We start from the raw sequence: 6000 nt of genomic DNA on the forward strand, positions 1-6000 counted from the left end.
TCCTTTCCCTCATCTCCTTCTTATTCCCACCTCTCATCCCTCCCTTCTTCATCTCTACTCGCCCTCTCCCTTCATCGTCAGCATCCTTCCCCCTCCTCTTCCTCGCCTCTCCCTCCTCCTATTTTCGTCCTTCTCCCTCTCCTCCCCTCCCCTCCTCTCCCTCTCTCCTTCTCTCCTTTCCATTGATCCCCGGTTGATTTGCTGCCAATGTCTTTGAGAAGTCCCTTTGTGGGTCTCAGAGTTACAGCACCCTGCATTTATTTATGCCTTTTACTGTCAACAGCCTCCGCCGAGAGAGAGAGAGAGATAGAGAGAGAGAGGGGGAGAGAGAGAGAGAAAGAAAAAGAGGGAGTTTAACCTCTGCAGACCTCTCAGTTTTCTTCTTCTCTTTTTTCTCCAGATGCCACCGCTTTGAGCCTGGCAACATAAGCCGGTTAAATCTCTCCGATTCAATCTCCCAAACCTCCAACCAATCACTTGTGTTTGTGTGTGTGTGTGTGTGTGTAGGTGCATGGATGTGTGTGCATGCCATCTGAACATATGCCCAGCCAGCGTGTGTGTGTGTATGTGTGTGTGTGTGTGTGTGTGTTCTGCAGTAAACAGCTTAATAGAGCAAGGTGTCTCCTGCGTCCTTGGCGGAGCCTCTTTTGGACGGCGGCTCTTCCTGTGTTCCTCGGCTCCGGGAGAAACCTCGTATCGACCGGAGGAAGGTTGAATTCAAGGAGACGAACAGACACCAACCAGGTCTCACACTACAGCGGGGCACAAGGCAAGGATGTCCACTCCCCCCGTCATTATTTGCCATTTTTATCGAACCGCTGGCAGCAGCCGTTCACCAAAACGATACAATCACAGGTATACAAACATCAAATCCACAAGATCAGTTTGTATGCAGATGATATTTTAATATATATATATATAAACACCAACATCTACTCCAGTGATTCTTAACCTTTTTCATTGCAGCCCTTACAAAAAAGCCACATGTGAATTCAAATGTTGGGTTTCACATGTGAACAGTTTTTCTCACATTGCATTCTGACGTCACGTGATGTTTTTTTTTACTTCTGAGGTAAAAAAAAATAAATTTCTAGATGAAGTGGGTTTTTTTTTTTTTTTCCACGTGAACGTTTGTTTTTCACATTTTCACCTGCCGTTAGATGCTATGTCAATGTTTGTTTCACATGTGAGAACTTCATTTCACATGCAAAGAGGCAATGCGCAGGTGAAAATGTAACATGTTCGCATATGAGAACCAACGTGTCCACTTTGATTTCCCATGTGACTGTTTTTTAAGGGAAGAACCCCTAATTCAGTCCACATTAGAGCCACAGACCCCCATTTGATGAGATTTTGTCTTTCAGACCCAAATCTGAGAATATTTTTATTGTCAGATATGATTTTGTCCAGAATCCCATGACTATTTGTATTTTAGGTAGAGAGATAACAGAGAAACTACGATCAGAACAATCATTCTTCTACATTCTCTAACTGTGTTAACTTCTTGTAAATGAGATAATGGTGACGTTTAACAATTTGTCAATTTTCTGGGGACCCCCTGGAAGCCCCTCAAGGACCCCTGGTGGTCCCCGGACCCCACGTTGAGAACCACTGCTCTACTCCACTCTCTAGTCGACTGTAGCAGCAGGTAAACAACCATCAACTGGAGTCCTGTTCTGCTCTAACAGTGGAGCTGGCTGGTGAAACAGTGAAAGCAGCTGGTAAGAGTTTGTTCTACCAGACAGTTTGGCAGGAAACCAAGTAAAGATGTTCAGTATTATCAACTAGAAGACAATCTGTAGAGCGCAAATCTCCACCAACGCTGAGCAATTCTCTAACTCTCAAAGCTTTTTCAAAATCACACTAGGAAATCGCAGTTATAATGATATTTACCCCTTTCAGCTGATGGTTTGTTTACCTTCTTCTTCTCTTGAAGCCTCCAAATCCACCTGCTGTTCTAATTCCTGCTTTCCTGTTCGTTCAGGTTAGTTAAAACTAGAAGTTAAAACTAGAAGTCTCTCAGTAGAGCTCAAATCTCCACCAACGCTGAACAATTCTCCAATTTAATCTAGTATTACATCTTAATATGTTTCTCAAAAAAAAATCTGCTATAATTACATGTTTCCCAATGCAAATCAACTTGTTCCATTAATTTTCTTGGCTAAAGTGTCGTCTTCTTGATGGTAGTTGATCGATCTGCCTTATTCTGCCTCGGTTCAAGATATTCACGCTCATATCTAGAATATTCCTGAAACAACTGCATTGGAAACTACTGGAACTAGAAGTCCGTCAGTAGATTGTTTAATAACGCTGATCAATTATCCAACTGTCAAAGCTGCGGCCTCCATAACAGTTTCTGTTTGTTTATCGTTTGTCTTCCGGGTTTGATTTTCTGACAAAATAGCACGTGAAAGCAACGCTGTTTAGCAGCTTACTTGGAAGTCCCGGACTTTCCCAGCAGCACATGAACGCAGCAGAATAGTTCTGGCAACAAAACAAAAATCCCAGATCCATGTGCTTTTGTGTGTCTTTTTTTGTGTGATTTTCCTGATATTTGTTCTATATCATTCTGTCCTATGGTTGATTGTTGATCAGTTAGGTCTAGGTAGACTCAGTCTCTGTGCAGTACTGTGAGACATGCATGTGATGAGCTATAGAAATAAACAAACTTGAACCTGAACCATCAAAATCTAATCAACTGATTCTTGAGACAACAACGATCTGTTCACCAAATTTCAGCCAAATCCGTTTTATCCACTGTGGCTGGATAAAAAAAAGTTTTGTTTCCTACCGAGTGTGCCAAGATGGCTTCAGGAAACTTTCCAAATTTCACCAAAGGGAACATTAATAAAGAGTTTATCTGGGTTGCAGTGTAGGGACTGTGTTGCTGCTCCATTAGCACTAAAGCCCCGGTTGCACATATAGAACAATGTCTTCCAGAGCGTTTACAACAGTGACATACAAATCTCTGTAGGGATCACTGGGCACACAGCAATCAGCAGCACAGAATCACAAAAGGAAAAACGTCAGTAAGTGCAAAGAGAATAATCTGCTTCTTCAAACAAACTTTCCCACAGCGCTTTGGGATTTTATTATACTCGTAGCTCTTGGAAACTTTCTCTGAACAACTGCTTGCAAAATAGAGACGTTTCTTTCAAATAAACTCCTTCCAACCTGCTAAAGGCAAACAAAAAAAAAACCTGAGGCGGATTGTTCTTTTTTTTTTTTTTGACATCACCTTCACTATCAACCTGCTCGGCACGTCCTGTGAGAGCCGGCCGCCTCTCGCTGTAGTTAAGGTCAGAGGCGTCAGTCCGGCTCGTTGGTATTCACATGACAAAACGCTAATTCATCACGGCAGGCTGCGGCCCGCGGCTCGGCCGACCTGACATCACCTCCTCCCCGCCACTGACCTCTGGTTTATCAGTGATCCCCCCCCTCCCCCCCTCCCTGCTGCTGAGGTGCGGGACGTCTCCGGCTCGCCTCAAACGGAGAATGTCAGCGGAGTTTAGGGGGTGAACTCAGGCCGTTTCCCCAAAGCTCCGGCACAATCTGCTGGACTCAAATACACCAAACTCTGATAAGACCCGGCTTTCTCTGTTTGAGTTGAGTGTGTGTGTGTGTGTGTGTGTGAGTGAGTCAATTTTCTGTTGTTTTCTGTCCGGTCAGAAGTTCCCCTTCATGCATCAGTACTGCATACAGTGGTGGATATTGTACACACTGCAAAATCTGTTATTTTCTCTTGTCTCCAGACTTATCAAGCTTATTTTTGAATTTTTTTTGTGAAATCATCTCAGTGCACTGACAGATAATTTTACCGGTTTCAACAAATTAGACTTAACTTAATTAGAAAGTTTCTTGTTTCCATATTTTCTTCATTGTTTTATGATGATTTCTTGAAAGAAGTCATATTGGCATGAATCAAGTGAAATTTACTGAAAGCAGCAGATTATCTGCCAGTGCAGTGAGAGAATCTGACTAAAAAATATCATGAAAGAAGCTGATAGGTCTGGAGACGAGAGAACATCACTGGACAGCAGTATTTTTTGCAGTGTAAGCGCCTCCATCCTGCATCTCTCCAGCATTGCTCCTGTGCTCATCATTACTGCTGCATGAAAACAAAACCAGGACCTTCTCCAGCGGCCACATCTGTCCCTCCAGATTAGGGCGATGACTCCCCGCTGCCTTCCAAATCAAAACACAAATTAGTCGGCTAATCCAAACCATTATGTGAAGAAATAGTAAGCACTTTATATTTAAAAAACACAAGCTCTGAGTGGGATTCATTGTACCGACGCTGATTTCATTTGCAAAAATCACAGGAGCTTAGAGCTTTGTTTCAGCTCTGTCAAGGATTTCTCTGTCCTCTTTTCACCCGAACCGAACAGAAATCGGCGGCCGCCCACGGCGAAACATTGGCTGTGGTGTGAATGTGGCGATAATTGGCCTTCTATCCACTTCAGCCAGTGAGCCAAGCGCAGGCAGGTTGCTCAGCCGGCCACCTGTGGTGCATTATGGTCCGCACTCAGCTTTAATAAGAGCTAATCCTCTGTGATAAGCTCCTGCCTGGGCCCCATGTCAGGGCGCATCCTCCACACGGGCTGCGTTCAACGAGGGTGGGGGCGCTTCAGAAGTGTTGCGGGTGAACCTGTGTCCACACAGCCTCCACGCGGGCTGCGTTCAATAAGGTTTGGGGGGGGGGGGGCATTTTAAAAGTGTTGCAAATAGAAACTAAGCCAGGCCAGATCAACTCAGTGCACATTCAAGAAGGTTAAATGTTGTCAGGAGCGTTGCATAACTGAATTAAGCGAGCAAAGATCAACCGAGGGTACGTTCAACAAGAGTAATGGTTGTTAAAGCAGAATCGTGTCAGCGCTCACCATCAACTTTGCTAAAAAAGGAGATATTTTAAAAATGCTGCAGGTACATGTCAAGACAGATCAACCTAAAGTGCGTTCAACACTGCAAAAACTGATACACTTGTTAAGTTATTTTATCTTGTATCGTTTTCACGTTTTCAACAAATTAGACTTTTTTTCCAGGAGAATGCAACTTGTTTCAGGACATTTTCTTGGTAAAAGTGAAATTGTCTTTGGAGAAGACGTTTCCAGATTTTCTTCATTGTTTTATGATGATTTCTTGAAAGAAGAAGTCATATTGGCATGAATCAAGTGAAATTTACTGAAAGCAGCAGATTATCTGCCAGTGCAGTGAGAGAATTTGACTAAAAATATCATGAAATAAGCTGATAGATCTGGAAACGAGAGGAAATCACTGGACAGCTTGACATTTTTTGCAGTGAACAAAATGGAAAATCTTCCACTGCCACAGATAGATCTTAGATCAGTAGGGATGAATCAATTTGGGGTGCGTTCAAGGAGGTTACATGTTTTCAGGTGTATTACACATGTAAATTAAGCAAACCAAACGCTAAACTGAAGGTATATCCTACATTAAGATAAGATATTTTAAGTGTTGCAGGTAGATATGAAGCCGGGACAGATAACCTGCGGTGCGTTCAACAAAAAGAAACGTTCCCCGCTGTCACAGAGAGAACTCGGAGCTCAGAGATGAACCCAAGGTGCAATCAACAGAGTGTTAGAGTGGTTGGTGTGAAACAGGATGACACAGATTATCCCGGGGTGCGTTCAACAAGGTGAGATGTTTTTGAAGCGTCTCAGAGAGAAAAGCGGGTCGGCACAGTCGACCCGCGGTGCGTTCCCCGCCGCTGTGTGTTTTTCACTCTGACAGTTTTATTAGTTCACGCCGGAGCGGCAGATAGAAAATAAGTCGGGAAGTGTCAGTCTGCGCCGCGTTCAAGGTGATGTTTACGCCTTGACGTTTTAATGTGTTGAGGAAATTTACTTTTTTTATGTTCGACATTGAGGAGCAATGTCACTCACATTAATATGTCAGTGATTTCTATACAGCAGATGTGACAACGTATGAGAGATTGGGGGGCGGCAAGGTGTGAAAATTAAATTAAAGTAGTGTGTGTTC

The 6000-nt window shown here is 43.4% G+C and overlaps 1 protein-coding gene across 2 annotated transcripts in view; it reads right to left on the bottom strand.

Annotated features, from left to right (window-relative positions):
• The window catches only part of LOC139918919 (glutamate receptor ionotropic, delta-1-like), a 590452-nt gene that overhangs the window by 378116 nt on the left and 206336 nt on the right, over positions 1 to 6000 (bottom strand). The window lies entirely within an intron of this gene.

Source organism: Centroberyx gerrardi, chromosome 20 (genome assembly GCF_048128805.1).
Source record: "Centroberyx gerrardi isolate f3 chromosome 20, fCenGer3.hap1.cur.20231027, whole genome shotgun sequence".
Taxonomy (NCBI): Eukaryota; Metazoa; Chordata; class Actinopteri; order Beryciformes; family Berycidae; genus Centroberyx; species Centroberyx gerrardi.